We start from the raw sequence: 13,977 nt of genomic DNA, 5'->3' as shown, positions 1-13,977 counted from the left end.
AATTCAACACACCTTTAAAAAGTGATATAAAGTCATTAGAAATGATGAAAAAAAATTAAACCTAACCTACTTAACCCAGTTAATAAAGTTTTTGTTTCATCACTTTCCATGACTTTATGTAAGTTTTGAAAGATGTGATGAATTATCATTTTGATGATTTATCCGGTCACCCGGTCAAATATCCTCCAATCGGATATTTGCAATTTTTTTTTGTTTAAATATTTTTCCCGTCTTTGTTATTTTTTTCAATTCTTTGTATACAGGGTGTATCGGCACGTACCCGACAAACTTTAACCAGCTTTTCCTTAGCACATTTGGAGTAAAAAATGTTATGGACACTTTGCTGTCCGGTAACATTTTTTTTCAATTAAAAACAAAAAATGATAAAAAAAATCCACACTCCGTCACTGTCATTGGCATTGTTTCTCGTGTTCAACAGCTGTTATTAGAAAGTGTGTCAAAAAGCGTGTTCGCTCTTTCATACACACTAAATAATAATAGCTAAAAATGAGACGAATGATGCCATGCCATTTCGTTGTGATCGTAAAAGCGCCAAAATGTAGGTACGTACGTATATTATTCAACGAAACTCTAATAAAATATTGCCAGGTGGGTTTTCAAACTTTGACAATGGATAAAACAGTGGTGACATGTGGTGAAAATATGAATAGTAAATTTTTTATTTAAAAAAAATGTTACCGGACAGCAAAGTGGCCATAACATTTTTTACTCCAAATGTGCTAAGGAATAGCTGGTTAAAGTTTGTCGGGTACGTACCGATACACCCTGTATATTCTGTTTGACGACCTCCGTGGTCGAGGCGTAAGGTTCTCGACTCTCGACTAGCAAGTTAGAGGTCGCAGGTTCAAATCCCGGCGTGCGAATCTAAATTTGAATTGATTAATTTGTGTTATTTCACAAATTACTAATTTAAAATTATACGTAGTATATTTGCGGCACGTTCCAGAGTGAAAGATACTCATCAAAAGACCACCAATCAGAATTGAAACTTTGCTTCAAATGGCTTTTCTGAATAACCAGGTACTTCCCCACCTTCCTCTTTCCACTCCCCTCAACCTCACAACATACCTTAATTGGAGATGACATAGTTTTACTGGCTCCAGAGGGTCGGGAGCAGTTGGGACTCTGCGGTTTCACATTAAAAAAAGCATTGTAATTTTACTATTTTTTAAATGCACTCATTTGAATGATGACAATGAATTTACACACACAAATTTTGTATGAAATTATCTATCTAATCGTTTTTAAATGACGGTTTATAAATTCTACACACATATAATTATCAATCAATCAATCAATATAAATAAAAAATGTAAATGTTCGTTTGTTCAAAATCTTAAATCTCTGAGAGTTCTTTACCGATTGCTTTGAAATTTTGACACAACTTTGCATTTAAATATGGGTGTGTTTTTATATACCTATATTATATAGATGTCACCTGAGACAGGTAAAAACATGTTTTTTTTTAAACAGCGTAAAAGCAACACGCGATATTGTTTATCTATCTGCACAGACTGGCTGCGCTACAGCAACGCGTTTCAGTGTACAGCTAGTATTTAATAATAAAAATTTACAGCAGTTAATACAGAAAATCAATGTCGGTACTATCGAATTAGAATTGGGTGGAAGGTTCAATCCTTAGTCAAATAAAAAAATGTGTATACTACTATTAACACACTTTGGGCAGGAAGAGCAGTTCTACTTTTTATTGAATGGGGGAAGTCATTGCTTCTAATAGAGAATCCCCAACAGCGTACGTCACAAATATGGACTCTGTTTTTTTTATTTATCAATATAAAGTTTTTTACGTGTTTTTTTCGATATCTGTCTCACTAGGGTACACCTGTGTCGAGACAGGCGTATTCATCAAAATACAAATTACAAAGTTGTATACACTTTAAACTACTGTTTTACTGTTATAGCCCAGCTACACTACTCGCGAAGTTGATCGAAGTTGACCGAATACGATAGTGTGGGCACGAACTTCGCTTCGCTTCGGGCAACTTCGCTTCGCTTCGCCCGACTTCCGATTGTTGTCGGTAAATGCGCCCGAGTCAAAGGACTCGAAGCGTCACGGCATAAATAAACCAATCACTGACTGGTTGGACTGAGTTACTCGCGAAGTTGCACGAGTGTGTGGGCACGCACTTCGAACTTCGGCTAACTTCGTCGAGGACTTCGTCGAAGCGTCGAAGCGAGTAGTGTAGCGGCCGCTTTACTGTAATACTGTTTGAACTCGTTTCAAATGAAATTCGTAAACGAAACAACACAGATTTTGTGTTGTAATATGGACACAAAGCCCTAAAGAAACTAATACTTACTGCCACTTTTATATTCTGAATAAGGGCTGAATCAGTCAAAAAATAACACAAAATGATTATTAAAGAAAGCAATCACTTTGTGACTTGACATTATTTTATTTGGTTTTACGCCCAACCGGGCTTAAAATTATACAAAAAAATTAAAGCTTATGAATAAAAAATAATATTAGTAAAACATGTAACACTAACATAAAAATTATAGAGACTAGAACAATATCACATATTAAATAATTATACCAATATCATTAAATGAAAAGTTATTTTATTTTAACCACTTTGTTAGAATGAATACATTGTGTTATGGCGATGCACTACGTCTTGTAATATTTTAAATCGAGCCGATAAGGTTTAAATTCCCGCTTAACACCATCCACCTGTTTTGATTTATGCAAGAAAAAAACATGGCCAAAAAGTGACTTTTATTTTATTTTGTGGATGTTCAGGCATAAATATTTAATTTTTTTCCGATCATTTTATAAATAACTTAATTTTCCACATTATACAATAAAATCATAACAGAAAATGGGTTCGTAATTAGGAGATTTTGAACTTTAAAGCATTTTTCATAGGCCTTATACATTATTTTTTTTTGGGCTTATAAAAAGACTTATCTAAAAAATACTCGATGATTTCAAAGGCCAAGATGTATTCTACTCGCAGTATTTAATTAAAGCATCTGAAACATTTAAAGCGACCAAATTTTCAAACCAAAAACACATGATTTTGCATTACTATGTAGTGCATCGCCTTAACTAACTTATTTCAACTTCCAAAAATGCTCAGTTATGTGTTTTACGAGGTCACAAAAGATCGTATATTTTAATTACAAAATGAAAGATACATCACTAAAGCATACGGTGACTTATAAGGACTTAGGAATTGTGTATGACGCTCGCTTAACATTTCACGCTCACATTGAAAAGATCTGTAAATCAGCTACAAGAATGTTAGGTTTTGTCATACACAATTCAAAGGAACTGACAAACCTTGCAGTCATTAGGCTGCTTTACTTTAGCTTAGTGCGTAGCATTCTCGAGAGTGGATCTCAGGTATGGGGGCCAGAGGACACTGTCTATGTACTAATGGTCGAGAAAATTCAAAAGAAATTTTTACGATACCTCTATATGAGAGAGTTTGGTTTTTACCCATGGCTGTTTCCAACAGCATTTATCTCGGGAATGCTGAATATCTGCAGCCTTAGTTCCAGACGGGAAGTCGCATTATTGATGATGGCTTACAAGCTTCTGAATGGTTTAGTATCAATTCCAGACATTCTGTCAAAAATAGGACTTTATGTCCCGGATAATTTCACGAGAGGCCGCCAACACAGGCTTTTAATTCTTCCCAGGTCCAGAACTAACTTACCAATGGTGATGCCCCTGGGAAGACTCACTAGGTTAATTAACTCCCTTCCAGCTAACTTGGATATTTTCCATATGTCCTACAACGACTTTAAGCGCGAAATATTGTATTTGTTTTAACTGTATACTTATGTATAATTTTTTTTCCATATTTTGTTTACCGCTTTTGCATATGTTTTAACTGTATACTTATGTATAAAATTTTCTTCAATAATTTGTTTACCGCTTTTGCAATGTATTGGTTTTTGTACTGTTTTTGCAAATAAATAAAAAAAAAAAAAATAAAAAAAAAAAAAACTAGTTTTGGTTACGCTCAACCTTCTTCAAGATATCATTATTGAAAACTAACCTACTTTACATTAAATATAATGTAAAGTGTCAGCTACACTACTCGCTTCGACGCTTCGACGAAGTCCTCGGCGAAGTTAGCCGAAGTTCGAAGTGCGTGCCCACACACTCGTGCAACTTCGCGAGTAACGCTTCGAGTCCTTTGACTCGGGCGCATTTACCGACAACAATCGGAAGTCGGGCGAAGCGAAGCGAAGTTGCCCGAAGCGAAGTGAAGTTCGTGCCCACACTATCGTATTCGGTCAACTTCGATCAACTTCGCGAGTAGTGTAGCTGGGCTTTAAGATTAACACAAAGAGAGAATGTTGCGTATACACACGCGAGCCGAAATGCCTAGCTGATCCACGACTTGTGGGAAAGGAACGAAGCAACCGCAAATAACGCGAAACGTGGCAAGGGATTGCTTCGTTCCTTTCCCAAAATTCGTAGCTCGGCTCGCGTTTCGGTTCGCAAATGAATAAGCAGCAATGATGACGACAGAACTTCAGAGAGCATATTGGTGAGGGGTAAGGGAGGGTGGAGGTTACATGGTAACAATATATAGTTATTTGTTTATGCTCGTTAAATAAGCTTTTACGTATAACATGTATGTAGTTTATGCAATATATTCATAAAAATAACAAGAGAGAAAGAAAAAAGAAAAAAAATCAGTCATGTAACAGACTCCATATCAGACCGGCTCAAGTATCAGAGCTCTCTATAGAAGCCCGAGTAAATCTGGCTTCCAAGAAACTGGGCGTCTTGTATTGGGCTGGCAGATTCTTCAATAGTAACCAGTTGTTAATTATTTCATCTAAGATTACAAATCTGAAGTAGATACGCCCAACAATTACATTTGGGAGACACCTCTGAGCTGGAACCCACAATGTTTGATAAACCTACAGGGTTTTCCAATAAGAGGTGTTATTTTGATATTCAATCGTAAAAAATCCACGTTTTCGTTGCTTGTGTGGCACGTAGCGTCGTCTTGTTGAAAGTAAACGTTGTCCAGATCAATACCATCCAATTCCGGCCATAAAAAATCATTAATCATCTCTCGGTAGCGCAATCCATTCACCGTAACTGTTGCTCCTGCCTCATTTTCGAAAAAGTAAGGTCCAATGACTCCGCCGGACCATAAACCGTATCAAACAGTCACACGTTGAAGATAGAGAGGCTTTTCAACAATAACTCTTGGGTTTTCCGAGCCCCAGATGTGAAAATTTTGCTTGTTGACGAAGCCACCGAGGTGGAAATGGGCCTCATCACTCAAGATGATTTGCATTTGATTCACTCAAGTGAATTTTAATAATTTCAATGCTTTGTTGAAGCGTGTATCGTTCCATTTTTATTAATGACGTAGTTTCTACTTGTCAAATGTCAAAAAATGACAGCTTCAAACGTAAAATCTACCGAAATAGCGGGCTATTCAAAATAACACCTCTTATTGGAAAACCCTATACTTGATTTTGTGCAAAGGACGATGGCCCGTCTGATTGACAATCCATTGTTAACATACCGATTGCCATCTCTAATACACGGACGCAATGTGGGCATTCTGAGTCTGTTCTACAGATATTTTAATGGAGCCTGTTCTAAGGAGCTAGCAGCATTGATCCCGGTACACCGGTGCACGTGCGTGAAACTCATCGTGCACGAGCGGAATACCCGTTCACAGTTGGCGTTGACTTTATAAGAACGGGTCGCTTCTTCGACTAGTTTTTGTGTAAGACGGCTCTTCTGTGGAACGAGTTACCGGCATCTATTTTCCTCCTTCATATAACCCGGGCCTTTTCAAGACCCGCACTAAGAAATACCTTCCTACGGTCCCTATCGTAACCCGCCTCACAACGCTGCCCAACCTAGCTCCCCTGCCTTTACAATATACAGTCAGCTGCGATCTTGTGAGGTGTCAGATGAAAAAAACGCTCTTTGACACATCCCTATTTAATATATCATTTCTTCAGAAAGAATACGATTTTAAATGATGATACTTTTTTATTTTTAATCTTGCGTTTTGTCCCTGCAATAATTATATTTTACACTGGACTTTCTTTAATGAAACACATTTTCTTTCCAACTGTTTTCTGAGTTGTTTTTCTCTTGGTGTTAAGTAATGGTGGTATAGAAATAATTGATTCATTTAAAATATCGGTTTCCACTAATGCTGTTTTGAAATCCGAACTAGGAGTTTGAATGACAGATACACAATAAAAAGTATCAAAATAATCAATTACGGAATTCACGCACATCGGTTTTTGCAATTCTGGCAGAGGAGCTGGCTTGTAGATTACAGTAGAAGTTTCAGAAGGATCGAGAACCAGTCCTGTTCAAGGAGAAACAATGACGGTATCTCTCTTCGCAGGACCTATGGCCATGGTGGACAGCGACCGTCCGAAATCAGCCTGAAAACAACGACATTATCAATTAAAACCTGATCAATCCGTAATTAACTTGCTTAATTTTTCACAAAATAATTACCGGAAAAACAGGCAAACCTTTGCAGTCTAAACGTCAGAGGTCCCTTGCAGTTAGATATATGTATGTTTGGAATGAAAATGATTCGAGCACACCCGGTTTCCTGCTGATAGTACTCAGTTATTGTCACATAATTGAATCCGGATTGCTTTCAACCATTTCTCATTTTTTTCGGTTTGTGGGGAAACTAATACATCAATAATTATCACGCGTTGGTTGCGTGATGTCCGTGTGCTCACCAAGTGATAATAATTAACATGAATCACCCTATTGGTGGATTCACTTGTGGGTGTGTCATTCATGTGACGTCAGAAACTTTACTGGAAATAAATTATACTCGTTGAATTTTTCACATTTGTTAATACGCCGCTCTCAAGCTATCTGTAAGGTATATACACGGTGTCCGGAAACTCGTAGTACAAGCGGGAAACTGGAGAATCTACACCACATGGGGAACCCAAAAAAACATAAAGTTTTTTGATTTGAGCATTTTCAAAAAAAAAAAAAAAACCAAAAAAAAATATTTTTCGGCTATTTTAGGGTTAAAGTTTTTTCTGGTGTTTAGGGTTGAATAACAGATGTTTTAACCCTGCAGAGCAGAAATATTTTATGATTACACCGGGTTAAATGAAGGGTGATTTCAAAATAATGCTTCAAATCCGAGTTTCTTCATTTGTTTTACTTTCAAATAGTTTTAATTAGTTGGGTACTTTGATCTTCAGTAATAATTTATAAGAATTTGATTAAAAAAAAATAAAAAAAATAAAAAAAAAATCAACTTCAAACTCGATTTACTCGATAACGAAAGCTCAAAAAAAAAATATACTACAAAATCGACTCCAAATGTGATGTAGATTCACCAGTTTCCCGCTTGTACTACGAGTTTCCGGACACCCTGTATATTTTTTTGTATTCAGACAGCTGATTACATTTTCAAAAATAAAGTCCGCGACAGATACTCTGTAAAATATTAAGAAATGGGTTATTTTTGTGATTTAAAAAAATTAACTTGCTAAGCTTAACTGGGAGACTAATTGGCTCTACTCTAGTCCAACAAAAGGCAAAACGCAATGGATAGTGCCCTCTTCGCATTACGACACAATGCGTGCGCTTTTTCACAAATGTGCACGTGAACCAAATCAAAATTGGTTTGGGGTTATTTCAATGGTAATAGGGCGAGTCTAGTTGTATTTTTAGTCAATGATTGTATTGCATTACTGAGATATTTTTTTTTCAAAACATAACTTTTTTTTTTCTTCCGCATGTCATCGCTGTTCACTCAACTAACTCCTCGCCCCGACCCTAACTGTCCAATTACTGAGTTTTTATGTTTTAGTTGAAAAAAAAAACATAAAAAAGTCACCGGAGACAAAAATTTCGTTAACATTGTATATACATATACACGGTGTCCGGAAACTCGTAGTACAAGCGGGGAACTGGAGAATCTACACCACATGGGGAACCCAAAAAAACATAAAGTTTTTTTTTTTGAGCATTTTCAAAAAAAAAAAAAAAACAAAAAAAAATATTTTTCGCTATTTTAGGGTTAAAGTTTTTTCTGGTGTTTAGGGTTGAATAACAGATGTTTTAACCCTGCAGAGTAGAAATATTTTATGATTACACCGGGTTAAATGAAGGGTGATTTCAAAATAATGCTTCAAATCCGAGTTTCTTCATTTGTTTTACTTTCAAATAGTTTTAATTAGTTGGGTACTTTGATCTTCAGTAATAATTTATAAGAATTTGATTAAAAAAAAAAAAAAAAAAAATCAACTTCAAACTCGATTTACTCGATAACGAAAGCTCAAATAAAAAAAAATTATACTACAAAATCGACTCCAAATGTGATGTAGATTCACCAGTTTCCCGCTTGTACTACGAGTTTCCGAACACCCTGTATATCCGGGAAGATAATTTTTAATGTTCTCAATTCTAAGGTCCAAAGTAGGTAAATCATTTGTACTTCATTAATTTTTTCGAATAACTTTTATATTTCTTACAAATTGTTATTGGATAAAGGAATAGCTACGAACCCAACCAGATACACCAAATATGTACATTCGTAAATATGGTAGGTAGATATCTTGTAAAATAAATCCTGGTAGGTAGATATCTCCCAAATTAATTATGGCCCAGTTTTTCAGTATATTATGTACTCAGGATTGATGTTAGTCAGAATGGGTTGTCAGGATTACTACCAGAGAGCAACATGAATAATTTAAAAATTTCTAAAGCTGAGCTTAAAAGATAACTGAAATACCGGCCCTATGAAATTGGTACTGATTCCTCCAAAATATTCCTTGTCTGCTGTATTATTTTGGAATTTTTTGTTCATAAGAATAGTTGAAAAGTATCATTATGAATATTTCAAAAGGGACTGGTTCCATTGTTTATTCTGTTCTAACCACAGACATATGAATATATAGACGAGAAATTAAAGGTGAGGGGTAAAATCAACTGTTGAAGAACGAAGGGGGTAAAGCTGACTGTGATTCGTCAATAAATCAATCTGACAGTATATAGGCATCTCGCATTATAATATCACAATTTAGTTCTTAAAAGTAAAATCTGCTTTTGAATGAATAGACATTTTCACATGGGAGCGCAAATTACTCGCCACGTTATGAACAAATTTGCGAAGTCCAAATTCGGCAAAAAAAAATTTCTTCTATTTACAGAGTCGAATATTTTGTTTACGTATTTAGTTAAGACACTTTTATAAGTGTTCATAATTTAGTTCCCAGTAACCAACGAAGCGTACAGATATATCTCGATGTGATAGTATATGTTTCTACAAACTGATCCATATTATACGATGTAATTACGCTTAAAATAATGCTTACATATGGAATGTAATACGACAATTGGGTTTATTCTCTTTTTCACATCTATTTTTACAAGTTTTCATAGCTAAGCCACCATTTTGCCGTGTTATTTCGTAAAATGCCTCGACCATAGCTCGACGCTAGTTCGAACAAGAATGATGACGTCACATTCTCAAGATTCACGGGAAGCCATACGTAAGCCCAGCCGGCTCCAATGGAACCGGTATCGGGAGTGGGGAATAATACGCTTTTTATCACTTAGGGCAGGTCTACTAATATTCATATATCTATGGTTCTAACACATATTTTTAGTGTCTATTTATTGGAAATAAGAGTGTTTCTTGCTTGCCACATTTAATGTTCATTTTGGGAGACCATAGCAAGTCTAGATGTATTGTAACATCATTGATGTAACCGAGACAGGAATACCGACCATCTCTGTAGTAAAATGTGCATTAAGGGTTCAGGAATAGGGGGTGGGGAATAAGTAAATTAAAGACATCATGAGAAAGAATGAGTATGCATTTATTCACAATAGGCAAATAATGTAATCCAAATTACCTCATTTGACAGTGCAAGCAAACAGTTTTAGGTAATGCATTATTGATATGGTAAAACGTAACATAAAAACTAGAAATGCAGTTTTCTCCATAAATATAAATATCCGTTGGGACATTATAAAAGATTTATTTCCTTAAGAACAACAATCATCTAATTAAGACACGAGGCAATACGTTTGTCAAGCGGTAAGCGAGAATTTCCATTTTGAGGGTACGAACCCACACCCACATAAACATACACAAGAATCCACACTCGTATTTATAACATACAGTCCGCTTCAGAAATACATCAAATTGTTGACCACCCAAAGGCTATTCTACAATAACACATCTAACAAATTAATTACATGGTAAAACTTATTTTTTCCCACTGGCAAGCTAATGTTGGGTTCCCTTTTTATTTCATAGAATGACAGTTGTATTGATTCAACTTTACTTTTCTATTGTGTAGAAAACCTTAGATCAGGTGGGTGCCCAGCTTTACACATTCGCAAATTTGCCACAAACACAATACTATTTGTTTTATTATTTTAATTAATCTCGTACAGCAGGCCCCCCTGGCCTGAGGTTTTCCTCAGAATATGTGCCTTCTTTGATGTGATGCTGTGTGGAGAATCGTTTCAAAGAAAGTAACAAATGAACCTGGATCTTCAAAAGAATGGGTCGTAAAACCGATCTCTTCTAATGCTGCACATATATCATATCAACCATCTGTTTAAATGTCATGTCTGTTTAAATTTCGGGAGTATTTTTCCAGATGGGTAGTATGCTAAATGTTGCCAGTGGAGAAAAATAAAATAATCATTGCACTAGGTGGTAATGTGTGGTGTAGTTTTGTAGAATGCCCATCACAAGAATTCAATACTGTCTCAGTTCATTTCTTGAATGTGACAATACAGCGGGTAGTAATATTTATACATCATTGCAACGATGACAAAATACGAAACTCTTTTTTTCTTTCTTCGGCGGCAGTGACATAGATTATTTTATTTACATTGTCTATAAAATGTATTTCTTACAGTGTAATGTGAGAACTGCCCAAGCAATGCTCGCCATATAGAGTAAGCACACGGACAATACACCAAACTATCGAGGAATCCAATTACTCTAATTTCTTCCATACCAATGCATTGAGGAAACTTCAACACTATATATATATTACATCACCACCGACTTCGCCATTTTCTTTTTAAACGCCATCTTGATGATTATCTTCCTATTTACTCATTCATAAAAATATCTGTACACTCGCTCTCCGATTAATTTTACTAAAGATTTATTGTTCATATTTTCATGTTTCAACGCTAAATCATAACAATTCTCAGCCCAAATGTTAAATTTAAGAAGTAATCAACTATCCAAACTGTATTCAAACAATCAATCGATTAAAAAGATCAATCAACCAATATTTTAAAGTAATAAAACAAAAAAATATATGTTTAAAGCAAGATCAATAATGTTATGTGATTAGTATGTTTAAATTTTTATAAACTGTTTTTATTAATTTATTAACTTTAAAAAAACCACTCAAAATGAAATAATACTTTTGGTTATAACTTAGTATTTAAGAATTTATAAATACTTACATCATTAAGAAACATAACATAAATGATTTGAATACTTAATTAATTCAAAATTTTAACACTGATAATTTTTTTTTCATTTCCCATAGTCATGATTGTGTCGTAATTATCTATGTTACATCCATTTTATATTAATGTAAATATATTATGTTTTGCAATAACCAAAGTTCTTAGCATTAAATATTACCCAAGTTTTGTCGTTATAATCTTCTAGCTAACATCATTAAACCTAAGTATGTTTTTTTAAAGTAAAATAATATTATTGAAATATGTAATGTTACTTGGAAAAAAATCATGAAATTCAATTTTTCATATCCAAGAGATATCCTACAAAAACTTAATTTAAATATAAGTTTAAAATGTTTTCAATTAGATTTGTAGTGTGTCTTGAAAATTGGTATGTAGATAATAAATAAATACTTACAGTATTAAGCATTTAATCAGATTAATATCTAATTTACAGAATGTTTTATTTCACATGAGTTTTTTTAGGTTATGCAGTATTAAATAATATCTTTGTGATTGACAGAAATAAATTGAGAATCATTTTAAACATAAAATTATATTTGAAGCCTTATTAAATATTATTTCAAAGCCATTTACAGTTTTCTGTATAGAAGGTAAAAGAGGCAGTGTGTTTTGTAAACACAAAGCTATATTAAAAATATTGCACAATTCTTTAAAAAAAGTTACTGGTTATAAATGTAGAGAGTATAGTCACTACAACAATGCATTATGAAAATAAAACTGCGGCAACATTCTCAACTGCCATGACAGCTAGATATAATATTTAAATTAGTTTATTAAGTAGCATTAAATCAGTTTAGCACGAATAGTTAAGATAGTAGAAGAAGTCGGGGACGCCCAATGAAGCCATTGCATGATTAAATGAACCAAATGCTTGAGTCGGGCCATGTCAAGAGTCAGAATAACAGAAGGGCATATACGAGACGGTGTGTGAATATGAATGAAGCAAGGAATGTATGTCAAGACAGTTGTTTCCTATCCTCTCTGTGATGGCTAATTAGTTAGTTAGCATGGTTGCAAAGTCACTCATTAAAATAAGAACGTTTTAATTGGGTTATGAAACCTATAAGTGAGGTTAGGTTGTGTAGGAGTGGAGACAGATTCATTGGCGAATCAATCTCAGTCTTCAGAATTGTCTTGAACACTACGCAAAGTAAGTCCATATGAATAGAGGGAAGTAACTAAGTTTTCAAATATTCCTGGGCTATGAATAACCAGACAACAATACATGCTGTAAAAGTTGCTTGCATAATGACAGAGGACTTAGCTCGTGGAGAATAGATCCCAACACTTCAGAACACTTGGCCACAAACTTTTCTGTGTTGGATTAGGTCTACCTGGAGAAACTCTCGGTGACTGGTGAAATGTGGGATCAGATTAGGTTAAGTTGAATCTTGTCAGGGTAGATTTAGTTTTGCTGTGTCGTGTTTAAATTGATTTAGTTAATTTGGGCAATGGCGGCAACTGAGAACAAGATCACTGATTGCCATATTATAAGGTACATCTAACAAATTAATGTTGGTGATTAACGATAGTACTTAACTCTATAACTAGTTTGTAGAACGGTGCACTGAAAAGTTCATGAGTTTTCAAAGCTTGAACAATGTTATATTATAATTACATTAAACACACACATAGTCGCTTTATCATGTCACGCACGCACTTACACCTAGTATATTTCACTATGTAGAATACACAAAAATATAAAGTTTATCTTGCAACAATTTTAATGACATCTTTACCGGATGTTGACCGCATACTCAATTATCACTTTAAATCATTTATACAAATGTTTTTTCTTTCTCATAATTTACCAAATAAGCTTTATTTTATGCCAAAACAATGCAGAAATTCTACTAAATAATCGGCCACTCCACATTCAACAAAAAACCCATTTATATACCGTATATTTAAACACCAAATTATCTTTTTTTTACAATGTAGCCATAAAAATTTAAAAAAAAATTAAATGTATTTGTTGGAACACTAAAATTTGAAATAATAACTCTTCTTTTCCCCTTTTGTCTAAATCGATCCCTTAAAAGAACAAGGTTCCATCTGACACATCAGTCTTATGCGATAATAAATTGTAAAGTAACTTTCTATAGAGCCTTTTATCGCATGACATTTCCTGTGCCTGATAAAACCTTGTTATTCCAAGGGGTCGTAAATATAAATTAACTGTTGTTGGGTAAGTTGGAAACTGGTAACATTATGCAAATTTGCCAGTTGAAAAAAAAATACTAGTAAGACTATTTAGTAGAATTGTTGCCATTGTCAAAAAGCGACAAAATATATACTGGAGGTTAAATTCAATATTATTCTCTCATTAAAAATATGACACAAAAGTATCAAAATAAAATTTTGCAAACACTAAAAATGCAGTTTTATAATTTTATACATAAATATATACAAAAGATCCATTGACAATAACTTTTGGAAACGGTACGACAACGAAAAAGTTTGCACATTTT

The sequence above is a fragment of the Hesperophylax consimilis genome, chromosome 21 (assembly GCF_061612785.1).
Source record: "Hesperophylax consimilis isolate HC1 chromosome 21, BYU_Hcon_1.0, whole genome shotgun sequence".
NCBI lineage: Eukaryota > Metazoa > Arthropoda > Insecta > Trichoptera > Limnephilidae > Hesperophylax > Hesperophylax consimilis.
This window is presented reverse-complemented; position numbering follows the sequence as displayed.